The sequence below is a fragment of the Coffea eugenioides genome, unplaced genomic scaffold, assembly GCF_003713205.1.
Source record: "Coffea eugenioides isolate CCC68of unplaced genomic scaffold, Ceug_1.0 ScVebR1_3401;HRSCAF=4607, whole genome shotgun sequence".
NCBI lineage: Eukaryota > Viridiplantae > Streptophyta > Magnoliopsida > Gentianales > Rubiaceae > Coffea > Coffea eugenioides.
Window position 1 is genome coordinate 111,026 of NW_020863976.1, and position 21,333 is coordinate 132,358.

Below are 21,333 nucleotides of genomic sequence, written 5' to 3' on the forward strand. Positions count from 1 at the left end.
CGAAAGAAAGAACTAGCTGGTTAGCCAGGTTTTAAAAGTACCGACACTTGAATTTTTAGCATTATTGTGTTATGCTTAGTCTTTATAGCTTATAATCTGCCCAATCTCAACCAACATAAATGTTACACCATTCCAGAAAATAATCTCACGAAAAACCTTAACTAATTCGGCCAGTGACCGTATACTACCTCCAGCAATAAACGGTTAACTTATAATGCTTTGTCCATAATTTTTCTTCAGTTTTTACTTCAATTCAACAAGCAAAAAGTGACTAGCAAGCCACAAAATAGTCTTAAGCATCCAGTATGAAAGTTTCAGCTATAATTCGAAGGAAAACTGATCGGATGCTCAATCCCCTTCTCTTGGCCAAATTTTCTCACAACAGTCAACCAAGTGCACATTTTTCTCGAGTAATCTCATCCATTTATGTTCAAAAAATTTTTTTTTTTTACGCATGTCCAGACCAAACCAATATAACCAAAAATCGCAATTCAAACATCAGTTTCGCTAGGGCTTCATCAATCATTAGCCCTAGGTCTCACAAGTTCAATTGTGACAGCCCCACCTTCTCCTAAGGCGAACCAAAGGGCTCGGCGGACCGCCTGCCCAACTCTCGTCGGGACTCACTACAGTTCTCAAATAAAATACATCACTCATATCCAATAACATAGGGTACAACCTCAAGAATAAACGAAATAACATTTTTCAAACTTAGAACGAGATAAGATACATTACAAATCTCAAGTAAGGGTATCATTCCCCGAATAAGACAAAAGTCCTCAGTTCTCAAATAATTACATCAAATACTTATCAAGTGAATCGAATTCAAATTATATATGAGATATCCCTTCAGGCACTAATAAATCAATACAAGCGCTTTCTTTGGCCTCGAGCCCTGTGGGGAAAAATTATTTTTGGGGGTCACCAATTAAGCCTCAGAACTTCCACTTCCAAACCTGTTAAGGAAAAAAAATTGGGATGAGTTAATGCTCAGTGAGGCCAAGGGAAAACATACAAGCATGCGAGCAAAGACACAATATAAAGCAATAACTCGAGTAACAAGTAACTGCGAAACATTAAGCAAGTAAGGAATTTAATCACAATAAAAGGATACGGGAGCTCTCAGGAGCTAATCCACGCGCGATCCAAGCTCAGGTAGTTGACCCTCCGTCAACTTTCACAGTTATCCATGTAGAACTCCACTTACTACCTCCAGCCACCATGACACCCTCTTGGATCCGTAACCAAACAAGCATGTAGGTGGTATCACTTAACAAGTATACCTAGCAAGACCCCTTATTTGGATCAAGCTATAACACTTCCCAAGGTTCACCAAGTTTCTCGACCAAGCCCTTGCCGGCTCGAGTTACAAGGCTAGCCAATGGGTTGGGGCGTCCCCCCCCATTCACTTTTAGGTCGATGAGACGAAGCTCCAATCGACAAGATTTGGTCATAGCATTGAGACGGGATGAGCGGTACCTCCTACCCTAAAAGGGCATGATACATTCTGCCGCTCAATGCTCACGAAAAACAATTTCATTTGCATTCACATGTAACACGTATCACTTATCAAGCAAGCAATTTCATGAAAGAGAGGACAATGGTGATAAATTACGCCCTAGCCTCATTAACTAGCAAGTACAAGAATCATTTCATTTAAACACTTCACATGCACTTGATACTCACCAAGTATCAAAAGTCAAAGTTTGAGAAATTAGCTCTAAGACGCTTCGCCGGGAGTTCCCTCGAAGTCCTCTTGAGATCCTGAAAGTATGCAATAATGCATTGTATCTCAAATTCCAGGCCATACAGTATTCGTGTAAAGAAAAGAAATAGTCAATTTTGACTCCACAATTCAAGTTTCCAAAGTATTTCAGTTCATAAGGAACCGACTTTCAAATGAGGTCTCAAGTGATAGGTGAACTCATGAAAATAGGTTTGAAATGCTCTAAGAGTTGTAAAAATGTAACCTAGGCCCTTAAAAGAACATTTAGGTCCAAATTGGAAATTTTCACTTTTCGAGTCATTCGTGGAAAAATCAGTCCGGAAGTTCGGAAAGTCTAAAATAGAAAATTTTACACCGTCAAAAACTTCATTCGAAGCATAAAAACTTTGTAGAAGGTCACTTTCCAAGAATCAAATCAGAAACAAGTCAATTTCTCCAAGAAAGTTTACTATTCATTGAAGATAGGTCAAAACAGTCCAAGTTTTTCCAATAATTTTGGAATTTCGTTAAAAATCGTAGAATCAAAACCAGCCTTTGAAATTTGATATGCATGTAAAGTTCCAATCCAGGTTTCAAATGAAAAAAACGGAACTCGATTCCGATGTTCCTAACTCAAGAAATAAAAAGTTGAAGTTCGCTAAAATTCCTGGACTGTTGGCCTATTTTCCAGATTTAATGCACTTCGCTAATTAGGCCGTATCTCACTCGATTCTCAGTGAAATTGAAAACGGTTGGTGGTGTTAGAAACTAGGTTCATAAGGATATATTTATGCAGAAGAAATCATTTCCAAAATCCAGACATAAGCGGTTCAAAATCAAGCAACAAAATGGATTTTCTTGACAGTCTCGGATGAACAGTAATAAACAGGCAGCCAACTTTCAAAACTCGCCACGATTCGCTCGGGACAAACTAGAAAATGAGCTTGGTACCATTTTAAAGCTCTAAGAGTCTACTTTCAAATGCCACAAATGGCACTCAATTTTGATCAACGAGCAAAACGTTATAGCTACACAAATGTTGCTGGTCAGAAAATTCTGGAGCTTGTTCCAGTTTTGCTTCTTTACTTGTAACTCAAAATTTAACCAACCATTTGGGTTGATTTTTGGTAGACAACCACAATACACATAGCACAACATATCTACACCAATTTGGAAGCTCAATTAGCACCAGAAAATTTTCGAAATTGCAGGGCAGCAGCAAACAAGAAAGTCGGCAGCAAATCAGAAATTTCAGACAGTACCTTCTCCAAATTTCTAACTCTCTTCCAACTTCATTCCATCAATCATTCTATATACATGTAACATAGCACAATATCAGCAACCACAACATGTTAATTCATCACATCAGCCACCAATAAACATCCTCAAACCCTCGAGCATGTCATGGAATTGCAAGAACATAATTACTCAACCAATCAACCCAAATTCTACCATAGGTTGCAAACCCATGCTACCTTTGCTCCATTTGAGCTATAATTTTGCAAGATTAAAGTGTGGGTGAGTGAGTTACCTCAAGAACTTAGTTGGACAGCTTTAAGGCAGAAATTTTGACCGAAATTCCTCCAAGAAAACTGATGAACAGCCCCCTCTTCCAAGCTAGGATCAAAGCCCTCTAATGGATGATGAAATTTGGAGGTGGATTGAAGCAAGTTTGTGAGGATTTTGGCTAGATTTTTTTTCTTCCCATCTTCGACCAACTAGAGAGTGACGAGAGGAGAGAGAGTGAAATCAGGTATTGTAATGAAAGTGGAGAGAATTGGTGACTTAATGGTTAAGTCTAAGTGTCAACTCATGCTAGGTCCGTTTAGGGTCTTCGCGTGTCCAATTTTCGCGCTCGTTTGCAACTTTTGTGCACTAAACCTCTGAGGTAATTTCCCTAGTACATTACTAGTAGTCTAATATCATGTTCTTAAAATCTCCAATTAATCAAATTAATGTGCCTGTCGGGCCCTTTTCGGCACGGGCGCGTATAAAGGTCAAACTTAAGGGTTTTCTCGTTTGAACTTGGACATTCAACTTATTCGATTCTAAAACTCTAAAATATGTTAATTCAAGTATATATATATATAACAATAAAAAAAAACACGATAAGCAATTCATCTTGAATAAATTTGGGCATTAAAATAATATGCGCGTAAAGAACCAATCGGTAAAATTTATTTTCGAGAAATTCATATACTTTAGTAATTTTTTTTTGGGTAACTCGAGTACGAAATATTTGTAAAATGACCAATTTAACAATATTTTGAAATAATAAAATTATGGGTCCTCACATCAATTCTAATCAAAATTAAGCAAAGGTAGTCCAAAACGTCAAACAAATCCAACCAAAATTTTACTCTTGCAAAAAATACTCAAATGGCCAAGAGCTTCATCAATCATTAGCTCTTGGCATCCAACAATTACTTCTTACAACAATTTAACCAAAATTTCAAAGATTAAAAATCAATTTCATGTATTTGAAACCAAGGACAAGATTTGCAACAACCTCTTTTCCAAGATTGCAACCAATAACCTCATTACACATAACAATTACAGATTAAACATTTTCCAGCCATTTTTTTTTTCCAAAATATCCATTCCAATGCCAAGAAATTCCATCGACTAAACCGCTAGTGGTTTATCCACCAAGTAACTTCCATGTCAACATTTCAGCCATAAAATCAAATGGTCACCCCAAAATTTCACATGCATAACCATCTTAATATATTCTAAAGTGAAATCAACCAACTAGAACTAATAACATGTAATTCCAGCAATTAATTCCATTAAAAATTTAACGCTTGTGCAAATCACTTAAATAGCCAAGAACTCAACCCAAAAACATGAAGAATGTCATGGCGGCTTAACTCTCAAGCAATTCTAAAAATTCAGATTTCTTTCTTCTTCTCTTTTTTTTTTCCACGGCTCAACAGCCACATGCATGGCTATCTTACAATATTATAAAGTGCAATCAACAAGTATAGGATATTTTACAGCGAATCAAACTTTAATGTAACAATCTGGAACCCAAAATTTGCAAAAGAAATCTGGAAAAATTCTTTCTTCTTCCCTCGGCTAAGCTGAGAAATTCCAGCACTTTGCTTCAACATTTTTGGTCTTAAATCCGAATTTACCTCAGTTGAATCATTGTGTTAAGTACCCAAAACTAACATGCAAGGCTACTTAATGAAATTACTATCATTTCTAGTTCAGATCAAGTTCGGACAGCAACTATAAACATCCACAAATCCAGAAATTCATTCGGCTATTCTCGGATGATCTTGCATGCAGCAGATTTTCTTGTTCATTTTTTTTTCTTGCTTAACCGAGCTAATGAGCTGCATGCAAAGCTTAATCATCTTGTCTTAAATTAGTTAATCACATTTATAAGCTTAGATTGCCTCAGGGAAACAAAATTAAAGCTGCATTTCCATTTCAGCTTCTCGGCAAACCCATTCCTTCCAAATCAGATTTTTCTAATGCTTTGATTTCATCATCCGGAAGCATAAACTTCACATGCAAGCTCTTAAACAGCTTCATCTACCCATAATTAGCTAGCCTAAGTCTAGAATTTACCTCGGCTGGAAGCTCAGCTCACGCAACAAGAAGCTGCAATGTTTCTTTCTCGGCTAGCTCTCTGACAGCACAGGAATGCAGCCCGCCAACTCCCTCTCTTGCTCAAGCTTGCACGCGGAATGGAATGGAGGATGATCGCAGCTGGTTGAGGTTGAAGAAAGGAATGGAAGCTCTAGGCAGTGAGGAAGAGGATGATAAAACTCACGCGGTTATCACTCACACTCACTCGCGAACAGTTTAAGAAAGCAACTTGCGCAACTTCCTCCCTTGCTCAAGCTTCTGATCAGACAGGAAAATGGGAAGCTCGGCTCTTCACTCTCGGTCGATAATAACAAGGCAAAGAGAGAATGTTGTTGTGGTTTGAGGTGTGATAGTGGAGTGGAGATGGGGTGCTGAAATGAAGATGAATCACGGATGGAGGAGGTTGAGTGTTTGAGAGGAGAAAGGAAATGTGATCCGGCAGAAATGGAATTGTGATTTTAAAAGGTTGGCCAATGGATCCTTGGTGGTTGCATGGTAACTTCCGAGGTGGTGGAGGCTATTTTACTCTTTTCACGTTTCCTCCGAATTTCCACTTAAGTCCTTATTCTTAATCTAATTCCAAAATTTACCCTAATTGTAATTTGAATGCCTAATAATATACTATTCTCGCAAAGATTCGATTATCGAGATTTTAACGTCCTAAGTATACTAAGTGCACTTGTAACGGTTTTGTCTAAAATTTACCGACTTCATCTTATTGCTAAGGTTCCTATTAACACTTAACATTATTAACGATTAAAACTAGCTATCGGAATTCAAGGAATTAATATTAAGGCGATAAAATAATTTACATCAAGAAATATCAATTTATCTTGGCAAGAATCAAGTAATTTCAATATTTTACACAATTGAATTGTTTGTAGCATAAAAACTATTTTTACGTGCTTATTTAAGAACAAGTAAAGATAGAAGTGGGATTTATTAAAAATCTAACATGCAAAAGTAATATGTAACTGTATATTTATTATTATTATTATTTTATATATATTTTTTTTCGAGGTTCTCACATTCTCCCCTCCTTAAAATGAATTTCGTCCTCGAAATTTACCCCTCTTTTTTTTTCCGACTAAATCAAATGACTCAATTATGTAGTTCAAAACTCGAGTACAAAGATATATTTTCTATAAAAGATTTCACTCACCAAATTGTCGTACTTGAATTGTCCAAAATTATTTACTAGTATTCGATTTTCAAAATTAACAATTTTAGAAATGATCTAGCTTCTTTTGTCCCAAAACGGCCAACCGAAGGTCTTTTTCGTTCGAGGAAAGCTTTTCACGTACCTTTCGTAACCAAACTAATAATAGGATATCAAATACACATTTGGAAAAATTGTGGTCTATATATATATATAAATAAACTGGCTATTCAAATGGAAGACAAGAAGAAAAGAGATTGGTTCTGATCTTGATAGTCAAAATTTCTAAATGCATTCGACTTTTGGTAAGAAGTTTAACATTTGTTATTTGAACGTTTGATCAAGAAAAATCATTTAACCCCACAAATCATTTTTGAGAATAAAATGCTTTCAAGAACATAAGCAAACATGCAGGTTCGTATTTACTTAAATTTCGGTCCAACGCCTCTACTCTTCACACCTAATCTGAGAATTAGCTTTTATGCCACATAAAACTTAACTATTTACTCTGCAATTCACGACCAATATTCATTCTTATTTCTAAGAAAAGGTCCATGATGAGAACATGAAGATTTGCATGGATTCCTTTCATTTTACAAGTCCTCACATTCCAATGATGGTTGATGGTGCAATCGGGCTCGAGAATCATTGAAGATCCAAATTTTCCAAATTTTAATCGGCTTCCAAATCTTGATTGGTATCTTGATTGATTTCCAAATCTTGATTGATATCTTGATTGATTTCCAAATTGAGAGTTAAGTAAGTTGCTTGAATTAGGGAATAAAGGCTAAGGTCATGTTGACCATAGTTAAGCCAATTTGAATTAGTTAGTTCCTATTCTAGTTGAATTAGAGTTTTAGGAAAGCAGTTAATTGCTTCCAAATTTGTTTAGGAAATTGTGTCAAGTTTAGAAGTCAAGTCAAATAAGGAAACTTGTATTGTTTCCAATTTAGATTAGGGTTTTGAGTCTTGTAAGGCTATAAATAGTCAACTTTATTTAACTATTCGGGGAGACAATGATGAGATGAATAAAAATTGAGAGTTTTCTCTTTCTTGTTCCTTTGGGAGCGTTCCTTGATACAAAGTGAGTTGTATCTCCTTTGTTCAAGTTTTGCTTATCAATTCAAGATCACGTTGAATTGTGGCGCCATTCTACCAACACCTTTGGTTCCTAATCCGTTAGTTTGTGGGTTGAGATAATATCAAGATTGTTCGCAATCTCGGGGATTAGAGAGGTCGTAAGGTTTTTCCATCTTTGTATCCATAACCTGATCAAGATAGATCCTTCCGCTGCCTGATCGATTCGGTTCTTCAAGACAGGTTCTTGTTGGGTCGAGTTCGTATCATCTGGTATCAGAGCTTCGGCTCTTGATTCAGGTTAATATCCTTTTTTCTTTTCTTATTTTTCTATTTTTTTTCTATCGAAACCCTTGCCACCTTCTGATTTAAAAAGGAAAAAAAAAATTTTTGATTCTTGTTTTTTTATTTTATTTTATCACTTGAGTCTAACCTACCCCCTTGATTGATCGAGGTTGGAATTTTTTAGTGTGATTACGTTCTTGAAAACAGGTTTTTCAAGGGTTTAACTCCCATTAAATTTCTTCCAAGTGAAGTCCTAACCTTGCATCGAGTCGTCAAAAGGAAAAAAAAAAAAAAAATACTGTTCGCGGTGGTACTGTTCATCGGCCCCTGTTCACAACTGCAGCAGTACTGTTCATTACCGCACTGTAGCGGTACTGTTCATCGTACTGTAGCAGTACTGTTCATCCGAAATTTTTTTTTTTTCCCCATACCTTGTGTTTGTTTCTTGTAGTTGGCTTGATAATTTCTTGAAGTTCTTGGATTGCATAGGGGGTTCTTGAAAAAAAAAAATCTTGAGATTTTGAAACCCTAAAAGTCATTCTCTTGAATCTTGAAGTGCAGTTACCTTGTTTTGTTGAATTGGCAAGTTAGAAAAAAAAGGGAAAAAAGAAAAAAAAAATGCAGTCTTGCGTTGGATTTGAAAATTGAGAGGGATTTGGAATCTTATTTCCACATTCTTGATTTCTAATTCTTGTTAGTCTTGGTTCATATTATCAGCTGCCAAAATCCAAACATACATTTAGGAAACCTTCTCAAAATAGCAATTTGCTTTCCAAAAGTGAATCCAAGAATCAACCAAACTGAACTTCCAAATTCTAGCCAAGTACAATTGGGTGAAGATATTCTTTGACAAATGGAGCATGTGCAATGGTTTGTGTTCAAAATCAACTTGAGTTGGCGACATGCTTCTTGGATTACATATATTAAGACATTCTCCGAGTTACTCCTTTGTAAACAAGCACTCGATTTGAGGACAAATCGTCTTTCAAGAGGAGGGGAATGATGAGAACATGAAGATTTGCATGGATTCCTTTCATTTTACAAGTCCTCACATTCCAATGATGGTTGATGGTGCAATCGGGCTCGAGAATCATTGAAGATCCAAATTTTCCAAATTTTAATTGGCTTCCAAATCTTGATTGGTATCTTGATTGATTTCCAAATCTTGATTGATTTCCAAATTGAGAGTTAAGTAAGTTGCTTGAATTAGGGAATAAAGGCTAAGGTCATGTTGACCATAGTTAAGCCAATTTGAATTAGTTAGTTCCTATTCTAGTTGAATTAGAGTTTTAGGAAAGCAGTTAATTGCTTCCAAATTTGTTTAGGAAATTGTGTCAAGTTTAGAAGTCAAGTCAAATAAGGAAACTTGTATTGTTTCCAATTTAGATTAGGGTTTTGAGTCTTGTAAGGCTATAAATAGCCAACTTTATTTAACTATTCGGGGAGACAATGATGAGATGAATAAAAATTGAGAGTTTTCTCTTTCTTGTTCCTTTGGGAGCGTTCCTTGATACAAAGTGAGTTGTATCTCCTTTGTTCAAGTTTTGCTTATCAATTCAAGATCACGTTGAATTGTGGCGCCATTCTACCAACACCTTTGGTTCCTAATCCGTTAGTTTGTGGGTTGAGATAATATCAAGATTGTTCGCAATCTCGGGGATTAGAGAGGTCGTAAGGTTTTTCCATCTTTGTATCCATAACCTGATCAAGATAGATCCTTCCGCTGCCTGATCGATTCGGTTCTTCAAGACAGGTTCTTGTTGGGTCGAGTTCGTATCATCTGGTAATCAGAGCTAGTCGACAACCACCAGGTTATATCTTTTTTTTTCTTTTCGTTTATTTCGAGTCATATATGTTTATCCCAATCTGTTCGTTTGTTTAGAACCAAAAAAAAAAAAAGAGTCACTGTTCACCCATACTGTTCACCAAATACTGTTCATCGTACTGTTCACCGTTACTGTTCACACCACCACTGTTTACCGACACTGTTCATAGTTACTGTTCATCCGAATACAAATCTGTCCAGCCTTGTTGTTTGTGTTATCCAACTTGTTTACTTGGTTTTCAAATCTGGATTTTGGCAAAACTTGTTGGAATTTTGTGAATCTTGAAGAGAACTTACAATAATCTTGAGCTTCTTGCATTCTTGATCACAATCTTGAAATTTCTGAAGTTCCTGACAACTTCCTTGAAAGTTCTTGAAAGATCTTGGAGTTCTTGGTAGTTATTATTTGTGGACTTCCTTGTTTTGTGTCGTGGTTGATAGTTGTAGTCAAGAAAAAAAAAACAGAAAACAAAAACGAAAAGAAAAAGAAAGAAAAGAGGAATCGGTTGGCAAGAAAAAAAAAAGGAAAGGAAAGAAAGTGGCAACCGAATTGTTTTGAATAGGGAACCAAATCTGATTTGTGCAATCTTTCTTGGAGTAGAATTTGGAAGTTACCAAAAGTTGTTTCAAGAAGATTACCCAAGAAGGTTACCAAAAGTTGTTTCAAGAAGATTACCAAAAGTTGTTTCAAGAAGGTTACCAAAAGTTGTTCAAGAGGAAAAGGATTTTCAAAGGGTTTCCAAAAACTAACTTGTTTCCAAAATCAATTAGGAAACTAAGTAAAGCACTTGGATAACTCTTTGTACTCACTTGGACACTCTCTCTCCTACCTTTTTAGGAAACTTTCCCAAACTCTCTCATCCATTTTTTTGGAAACTTTCCTAAATTCTCTCATCCATTTTTTTAGGAAACTTTCCTAAATTCTCTCATCCATTTTTTAGGAAACTTTCCTAAACTCTCTCATCCATTTCTTTTGGAAACTTTCCTAAAGTCTCCCATCTATTTTTAGGAAACTTTCCTAAATTCTCTCATACATTTTTAGGACCTTTCCTATATTCTCTCATCCACTTTAGGAAACTCTCCTATATTCTCTCATCCACTTTAGGAAACTCTCCTATATTCTCTTCCTAGATTTTAGGAACACTCTCCTACACTTTCTCCTATATTTTCTCCTATATTTTCTCCTAACTTTTAGGAACACTTCCCTACACTTTCTCCTACATCTCCGTGATTACTCTTGAGGAAGAAGTTGGTGACAATTATTTGGGCTTGAGCAGCATTTCTCAAACTACCTAACCCAACAGGTAAAGGTGTTTGGTAAGTCCATTGGAGCGCTTTGAGTGACATACACGAGGGTGAGTGAAACACGTAAGGGAGCGAGTGAGGACTGTTCTACTAATTTTTGTTGAGTTTTGCAGGTAATAAAAGTATGAGACAAACGAATGCTCAACTGGAGCTCCACCATCTTGTGCCTAAAGGAGTAAATACTGTGGCATTGCGTGAGATAACTGAGCAATTGGAAATCATCAAAGCTCAAAAAAATGATTGGTTTTATACACGTTGCCATATCAAGGATAAAGTTTGCAGCTTAGCCATTGATAAGGGTTGTGAAGTTAATCTCGCAAGTACTGTCTTGGTTGAGAAATTGAATCTTCCAACCATTGATCATCTTCGACCTTACAAGTTGCAAAGTGATAGTGGTGATATTTGGATTACTAAGCACACACTTGTTCCTTTTCGTATTGGTCAATACGTGGATGAGGTGTTGTGTGATGTGGTTCCCATTCAAGTGACGCATGTGCTGTTGGGACAATGGTGGATGTTTAATCGAGAAGTCAAATATGATGGATATACTAATAAGTATTCCTTCACATTTAATGGCCGTCGTACCAGGCTTGTGTCGCTTAACTCTAAGCAACTTTGTATTGATCTAGCATACATGAAGAGTGAGCATGAGCGTTATAGTATGAAGAAAGAGCTGGAGGAGAGAATTGTGACTGAAGAGGTAAAATTCGAGGGAGTTGAAAAGGAGAAAGAGGTTGAGAATAATGAGGGGAAAAAGTCAGCTACTGAGCATGAAAAAGAGATTAAAAATTCTAAGAGTAAGCTGATTGTGAGAAAGGATGTGAGATCATATGTTTTTTCTAACGATCTTGACTCTACTTTGTTTAGTGTTTCTACTTTTATGCAGGTTAAGCAAGGAAAAATTGAGTTGATCTTGGCATGTTCTATGCCTAAATCCATTGGTGAATATCAAACTTTTCATGGAGTTTGCACCTTAAGTGTTGTCTCTCTTTGTCATCCACTGATGTTCAACGTCAACCATGAGCCTGATTTGCTTGTTGGGAGGAATAATGAAGTTTCAGAGGGAGTTTCTACACTTGAAACTTGTTATAAATTTCCTTCTTATTTTGTTGGTGACAATCCTTTCCTCATTGGTCCAAATTCTGATTCCTTACAACCTGGTTTTATTCTTCAATTTGAGGGTTCAAAAGCTACCTATCTCGATCTTGTTCCATTTGTGCAAGATAGGCCATACCCACATCAACTTGCAATGAATTTTATAACTTTGCACAATCATGTCCGAGACTTTTCTAACCTGATTGAGCATCACTATGAAGATCCTTATCTTGTGAATGTGAATGGTAAGCTGTCAAGTGATTTTATACCTACAAATTCTAATCTGTGATTTATTGTGTAGGTCCAAATTCGACCATTCATGACACAATGCTGATTAGAGAGCTTTGGAGTGGTTGGAGTAAAGCCTTGAGTTTCCCATGGCGGATTGTGAGCATTTTCAAGCTAACCAAGAGACATGTGCAGCGAATTACAATAGTCACGACGTATGCAAGTATCATCCATTCTAAGAGAGCCAATATGTGGAGATTTGAAGTTTCATACTGCCAACTCTTGTAGTACCATTCATTTCCAAACACGATTTGAGGACAAATCTTTTTTTAAGAGGAGGGGAATGATACGAAATATGGGCCGCTTATGGGCCATGTTTTGGGCTGCAAGAGATTGAATCTTTTAGTAATAGTTAGTAGTTTATTTTCTAGATTTCTATTTTATTTGCTAGGAATAAATTCGGTCCAAGACCTCATGTTGAGTTGGATCCGATTTATAGAGTCTAGGCTCACTATAACTTAAGTTGGTTAATTAGCTTTTATTGGGTTATGTTGGGCCAGCTTAAAGCCTTCATTGGATCGATTATAAGCTGACCATTAGATAGTGGATTTGAGTAGTGGAATCGGGCCAAAGGCCTAGCCTAGCCGAGTTAGGGTTTTCAAGTCACTTTAGGTTTTCAAGTTGTATGGCTATATATAGCCAAGGCAAGAGACCTTCATAGGCAGTTTTTGAAGATCAATAAAATTGTGAGTTTTCACTTTTCTCTTTCCAAGAGAGCCTCTTTGAATACTTGAGAATCTTCTCAAGTTATTCACCCGAACTTATCAATCGAGTATCTCCTTGATTGTGGCGTTCTACTACCTCCAATTTGGTTCGTTAATTCGAGTAGTTACGGGTTGAGATAATATCAAAAATTGTTCGTGACTTCTAGGGATTAGTTGGGTCAAATTTCCGCTGCCTAAGCCATGGTGTTTTGGTTGTCTAGATCGCGTCAAGTGAGTATCACATCAGTCCAAACCCAAACTCTGCCTGATTTTCAATTTTTTTATGCGAGTTCAGAGTGTATACATATAGATAGATATTAAATTTTTTTTTTTTTGTAAAAAGGAACAACAAGTAATTGGTTATATACACAGTAATGGTTAAGCAAAATTAAAAGGACTTTCATTCCATCCAGGTCACACCACAAATAATGAATACAAAACTTGGGAGTTCAAAGATTCGTAAAAGTTTAAAACATGCCTATAGGGCCAATCCCAAGATATATGTAAAGTAATCATTAAGTTCACCAGGGAGAACCTTACTAGTTACTCAACTTGGTCAATCCATCATAATACCAGTAGATCTCATCTCCTTGTTCAGTTTCGACTTAGATCAGGTACTAGGATCCCATTGGATTATACAAGACTATCTATCAATCTTTCCTTCTGTTATCTGTATAACTATTCCAACGGTTTCGAATCATTAATATCCTTTGACGAGTTAATCTTAACTTTTTCTCATGTCTCTTTTCAAGTTCATATCGGATCAATATTTTCAAATTTAAGGCCGTAAGGTTTAAAAGGACACTTTTAATTCGAACTAAGATTGTCTGTATTTTTAAGTTCCAAAAATCATCAGTCCTATACCATTCAAAAGTTCTACATTTGTCCCAAAAGGCATCCTTTCAAGATTAAATTTGTAAATAAATGGATCTTGACCTTAAATTACAGCTTTAACAAATAGGAAAGGCAAGAATGGATTTGACATTTCATTTATCTTAGGAAAATTTCCGATGCTCATAGAATTTAAGAAAATTTGAAAATTTTACACGGTGAAAAGAGCTATTGTCAACTGTTAAATCTAATAAACGAAACTAAATTTTGGAAATTTTTTTTTTTTAAATAAGGTCTTACAAGAGGAAGAACAATCAACCAAAATGAGAGCATGTCATTGCATGCGTCGATAATGAAAATAAAACTTTGCATGTGTACTACCAAACGAATTAACAAGCCAACATGATCAGGTATAGAATTTATAGCATTCAAAGCCTTCAAAAGGGAACAACTATCATGCTTAACAAAATATACAGGCCAAAACACAAGCATCACCTCAACTATCATAGACAAAAGGTATAAAAGGTCGTGCTCCATAATCTAGCTTGCAATTGAGCGAGGGGCTTAATTCCCTTAGGTAAGGCCAACCTCATTTTGAACATTAGAGCTACATCAACTATCTTTTCAATTAAAGTTCCACATTCCATCGAAATATCTATCCTTTAACAAGCACGAGTCACCACATACTTAACTAGGTACTACAAAAGGTAGGCCTTCCGAATTCCAAGACATAAATGCATTCATGTTCCCAAGGCAAGAACAAGATATATCAACTCTATAGTATATCTAGTGGAAAAGATCAAGCACTAAAGGTTATTCCAAACAAATTAATCATTTATTTCCCCATAAGTCCTTAAATCAAGAACGCCTCCTAGCAAATGCCATTATTCAGGGAATTTACTTACTATCTTTTAAACAGTGTTTAATCTCTTACAATCTTCTTCTCTCTTGCTAGTCTAGCACGATAATCCTCAATTATTGAAGCTTAATAACCATCGAAACCACAATTGCTCACTACTTCACTTTGTCACTTAACATCGAGACCAAAAGTAAAAAAAAATACTGCGAACTCACCAAGATTTAATGTTATTCATCATAATATCAAGTACTAGGTCCACTACTTTTATTGGAAACATACTCACTACATAGAGGTTACATACACATAGGTCCATAAATACAACTATTTCAGCTAACACATCACTACTTGCCGATTTTCACTATTACAGCAGCTTCACCATCCCAAAATTCATTTGTTCTGGGCAGTTCCTCACTTGGTGTCCCAGTTGACCGCATCTAAAGCATGCACCAATTTTCACATAACATATTCCTGTATGACTTTTGTTACACGTTTCACACTTAGGAGCCACACATTTCTTCTTAAAGTGTCCATTCTTTTTCTCTTTCCTCCTCTTATCCCTCATAGCAATTCCATTTCCATCCATCTCTTTACGTTTCCCTTTGTGGTCGCGAACACTTCCTTCACCTCTTTCATCTTTATTACTAGGAATGTCCTGAGAGGCCATTTGACTAGACAAAGGCACTAACTCAAACTTACTTCGTACCTCTTCCGGAATCCCTTCGTATTTCTTTTTCAGCTCCATGTTCTTGTGCAGTAGTTCAACTTTCTCCGAATACTCCTGCTTCCGTCGCCCTTCCCAGTGCTCAGCTAATCTCTTTTGGAACTCTACTTCCTTTCGAAGAATCTCTATCTCCTTATACGTATCAGCCAAATGTGCCATCTTCCTGATTCGTTCGAACTCAAGTGATAGCCTGCTAGGCAAATTAGAGAATCAAGATAAGTAACTAGGTACACTTGGGACTTTTACCGTATAACTGTTAAGTTCCCTTACTCCCAATCCAATCACAAAAAATTTAAACTTAGAAGCGTACAGGTATGGAGGCCTCAAATTTTTCATACCTAATTCCAAATTTTCGATCTTGACATAATAATAATCAAGTCAGGTCCATCTTTTGACGTCAAGGGATAAATATCAAGAAAATATAGGCAAGGTTAGTTTATCGAAAGCCAAACTACGGTTATCGAATCTTACAAGAGGGGTAGAAAATACCTCTATGGTTGTAACTAGACTGACTCAAAGTCAAGTAATTACTTATCAAGTCCTCACGGTCATCGCAAAAGGGAACAGGCCTTAGGTGCAAATTCCCTTACAATCTAGCCACCCTCTAGAAAGCCCGAGCCAGACTAGCACATGAGTAGTCCATGATAACACTTTCATATCAAACCCTTCCCCCGACCAGTCTAATTACTAGGTCACATGTAAAATCTTTCGTGCCTTGGCCTTTGCCATCCAGACATACCTCAAATTTAATCAAGATACAGTCCCTTATATCACGCTCTCCACAATTCAGTACTCAAGTACAAGAATCCACAATAAGATAATTCACAACACGAGCCGGCCGGTCCCAAGAGTAAATCATCCATATTATAGATTCCTACCCGACATATATATCTACCTTCCGCAAGTTCCATGATAAAGATTTTACACTTATAACATGCCCGGCTCATAAATTATGCTCAAAAGAGTCCTTAATTCTTAACACCTGTTCACGTAATTAGAACCATAACACCACTTGGCCCAAGCTCACTTCGCGCAGAGACCACACGAAATGGCTATAGGTTTTATCCCTCAATCGCTTAACTTTCAAATCAAATCAAATCCCATAGTCCGGCATCCTAAACTTTGGCCTAGGATACACTACAGAGATCTGAAGCCGAAGCTCTGATATCACCTGTGGCAGCCCCACTTCCCCCTAAGATGAACCAGAGGGTTGGCGGGCCGTCTGCCTAGCTCTCGCCAGGACTCACACAAGCAAACTATCCAACTCCTTCCGAAGAATAACCTAAACTATTACAACACCGTTTCCTTCCAAATAGGCTGAAGACTAAAACCACATTAACTTCAGAGATAACAGCATTTTTAAGATAGCCAATCGTCGACTCTTAAATACCTTACGCGTTACAAACCAGGCAACAAAAACATACAATCCAAATACATTAGTACAAGCCAAATAACAATTCCAGGGTTTACACTTTTCCAGCTTCAAGCGGCAATCCAAAATAAAAGATACAATGTTTAACTCAAACTACATGCATAAAAGTGAAATTAGATTTCAAGTCTTGCTCAAGTGCCAGGACCTGTCAAGGAAAACAAATGAACGTGGGGTGAGTTAAAGCTCAATTGTGCCCCAAGACATGCAATCACGTAAATCAAACAACGAGTAACAATTTCACAAATTGAACAATTAGGAAAGCGTATAACAGCACAAGATAGGATACAGGGTTCTCAGGAGCCATTCTCCACGCTTGATCAAAATCTACCGTAGTTGACCCTCCGTCAACTCTCACTACCTAAGGTCCATGTAGATCTTTTTATTTTTCTTAACTCCGGCAACCAATCATACCCCTTTATCGGGCCCAAACACCAAACACGAGAGTGGTAATACTCGAGTATATCTTAATATAGACTGGTCGAGGGATTCACCCAACGACGTTATGTCCAACACGTGGTTACCAGGTCAGGATAAGAGGCCCTCCCACCATTAAGATGTGGTAAATTCCCCTGCCTAGTGATTTAGTACTTGAGATAGGATAAGAGACCCTTCCACCCTCAGGTGTGGTACATTCCCCTACTCAGTACTTAGCACGTGAGATAGGATAAGAGGCCCTCCCACCCTAAGGTGTGGTACATTCCCCTACTCAGTGCTTAGCAAGTGCAAGCAGGATGCTCACGAAAACATTTCAAACAAGTCACCACTCGAAAGGCTAGTGTGATAAAGTACTCACTTCTCACTTCGATGGATCAGAAACCATTTTCCAATTATCACATATCAAGTCAAGAAAGCACTTTAATCAAGTAGGCATAGAACAAGCAGGGACACTCACCAAGAGTGAAGTCACAGATCAAGCTGGGAATCGAAATCCACGTCCTCGCTAAACCCTAGAAAACCAAGTTTTAAAACTATAAGTTTTACTATACAAGTTCTTGGTTTACGTATATAAAAGATTATCTAGTATATAACTAGTTTATTTTCTTGAAATAAATCGACAATCCACTTAAAGTTAAAAGTAGTAAAATATTTCGTATAGTTTCCTTAAAAATACTTTTCTTTCTAGAGGTGCAGCTAAATCTAATTTACTTAAAGTAAGTTTTCTTGCCGAGCAAGTTTTCTACATTTTTTTTTTAGTTAAAATTATTAAAATCTCTTGTTTTTGACAATTTTCCTCTAGAACAACTAGCCGGGACAATTTTAAAAGAAAGAAAATAAAATAAAATAAAACCTAGGGTTTTAAAAACTAGTGCAATCATTTTCTAAAGGTAATAAAGCTAGTTTAAGTGAAAGAAAGAACTAGCTGGTTAGCTAGGTTTTAAAAGTACCGACACTTGAATTTTTAGCATTATTGTGTTATGCTTAGTCTTTATAGCTTATAATCTGCCCAATCTCAACCAACATAAATGTTACACCATTCCAGAAAATAATCTCACGAAAAACCTTAACTAATTCGGCCAGCGACCGTATACTACCTCCAGCAATAAACGGTTAACTTATAATGCTTTGTCCATAATTTTTCTTTAGTTTTTACTTCAATTCAACAAGCAAAAAGTGACTAGCAAGCCACAAAATAGTCTTAAGCATCCAGTATGAAAGTTTCAGCTATAATTCGAAGGAAAACTGATCGGATGCTCAATCCCCTTCTCTTGGCCAAATTTTCTCACAATAGTCAACCAAGTGCACATTTTTCTCGAGTAATCTCATCCATTTATGTTCAAAAAAATTTTTTTTTTATGCATGTCCAGACCAAACCAATATAACTGAAAATCGCAATTCAAACATCAGTTTCGCTAGGGCTTCATCAATCATTAGCCCTAGGTCTCACAAGTTCAATTCTAATCAAAATTAAGCAAAGGTAGTCCAAAACGTCAAACAAATCCAACCAAAATTTTACTCTTGCAAAAAATACTCAAATGGCCAAGAGCTTCATCAATCATTAGCTCTTGGCATCCAACAATTACTTCTTACAACAATTTAACCAAAATTTCAAAGATTAAAAATCAATTTCATGTATTTGAAACCAAGGACAAGATTTGCAACAACCTCTTTTCCAAGATTGCAACCAATAACCTCATTACACATAACAATTACAGATTAAACATTTTCCAGCCATTTTTTTTTTCCAAAATATCCATTCCAATGCCAAGAAATTCCATCGACTAAACCGCTAGTGGTTTATCCACCAAGTAACTTCCATGTCAACATTTCAGCCATAAAATCAAATGGTCACCCCAAAATTTCACATGCATAACCATCTTAATATATTCTAAAGTGAAATCAACCAACTAGAACTAATAACATGTAATTCCAGCAATTAATTCCATTAAAAATTTAACGCTTGTGCAAATCACTTAAATAGCCAAGAACTCAACCCAAAAACATGAAGAATGTCATGGCGGCTTAACTCTCAAGCAATTCTAAAAATTCAGATTTCTTTCTTCTTCTCTTTTTTTTTTCCACGGCTCAACAGCCACATGCATGGCTATCTTACAATATTATAAAGTGCAATCAACAAGTATAGGATATTTTACAGCGAATCAAACTTTAATGTAACAATCTGGAACCCAAAATTTGCAAAAGAAATCTGGAAAAATTCTTTCTTCTTCCCTCGGCTAAGCTGAGAAATTCCAGCACTTTGCTTCAACATTTTTGGTCTTAAATCCGAATTTACCTCAGTTGAATCATTGTGTTAAGTACCCAAAACTAACATGCAAGGCTACTTAATGAAATTACTATCATTTCTAGTTCAGATCAAGTTCGGACAGCAACTATAAACATCCACAAATCCAGAAATTCATTCGGCTATTCTCGGATGATCTTGCATGCAGCAGATTTTCTTGTTCATTTTTTTTTCTTGCTTAACCGAGCTAATGAGCTGCATGCAAAGCTTAATCATCTTGTCTTAAATTAGTTAATCACATTTATAAGCTTAGATTGCCTCAGGGAAACAAAATTAAAGCTGCATTTCCATTTCAGCTTCTCGGCAAACCCATTCCTTCCAAATCAGATTTTTCTAATGCTTTGATTTCATCATCCGGAAGCATAAACTTCACATGCAAGCTCTTAAACAGCTTCATCTACCCATAATTAGCTAGCCTAAGTCTAGAATTTACCTCGGCTGGAAGCTCAGCTCACGCAACAAGAAGCTGCAATGTTTCTTTCTCGGCTAGCTCTCTGACAGCACAGGAATGCAGCCCGCCAACTCCCTCTCTTGCTCAAGCTTGCACGCGGAATGGAATGGAGGATGATCGCAGCTGGTTGAGGTTGAAGAAAGGAATGGAAGCTCTAGGCAGTGAGGAAGAGGATGATAAAACTCACGCGGTTATCACTCACACTCACTCGCGAACAGTTTAAGAAAGCAACTTGCGCAACTTCCTCCCTTGCTCAAGCTTCTGATCAGACAGGAAAATGGGAAGCTCGGCTCTTCACTCTCGGTCGATAATAACAAGGCAAAGAGAGAATGTTGTTGTGGTTTGAGGTGTGATAGTGGAGTGGAGATGGGGTGCTGAAATGAAGATGAATCACGGATGGAGGAGGTTGAGTGTTTGAGAGGAGAAAGGAAATGTGATCCGGCAGAAATGGAATTGTGATTTTAAAAGGTTGGCCAATGGATCCTTGGTGGTTGCATGGTAACTTCCGAGGTGGTGGAGGCTATTTTACTCTTTTCACGTTTCCTCCGAATTTCCACTTAAGTCCTTATTCTTAATCTAATTCCAAAATTTACCCTAATTGTAATTTGAATGCCTAATAATATACTATTCTCGCAAAGATTCGATTATCGAGATTTTAACGTCCTAAGTATACTAAGTGCACTTGTAACGGTTTTGTCTAAAATTTACCGACTTCATCTTATTGCTAAGGTTCCTATTAACACTTAACATTATTAACGATTAAAACTAGCTATCGGAATTCAAGGAATTAATATTAAGGCGATAAAATAATTTACATCAAGAAATATCAATTTATCTTGGCAAGAATCAAGTAATTTCAATATTTTACACAATTGAATTGTTTGTAGCATAAAAACTATTTTTACGTGCTTATTTAAGAACAAGTAAAGATAGAAGTGGGATTTATTAAAAATCTAACATGCAAAAGTAATATGTAACTGTATATTTATTATTATTATTATTTTATATATATTTTTTTTCGAGGTTCTCACAGACATTGTTAACAAAATGTCAATTCAAAGGGTGGTAAGAGAGATTTTGAAAACGTGGAGGGAGCTTTGTGATATTTTTTGAAACCTCAAGGGAGGTTTCTGAAATTATCCCTAATGGGAATACACAGGTCTATTCGAAATAATCGGATGACAATAATAGCACCAATATCAACCAAGCAAATCTGCTATAAAATCACCCCCAAAAACTACAACTATCAGAAAAGT

General features: G+C 36.6%; 1 long non-coding RNA gene across 1 annotated transcript; it reads right to left on the minus strand.

The window, feature by feature from the left end:
- Window positions 1-855: 855 nt before the first annotated feature.
- Window positions 856-3,260, minus strand: LOC113757886. The gene is made up of 3 exons (XR_003466521.1): window positions 3,237-3,260; window positions 1,687-1,764; window positions 856-956 (listed from the first exon to the last, which is right to left on the minus strand). It is a non-coding gene; the product is annotated as an uncharacterized LOC113757886 (long non-coding RNA).
- Window positions 3,261-21,333: the final 18,073 nt, after the last annotated feature.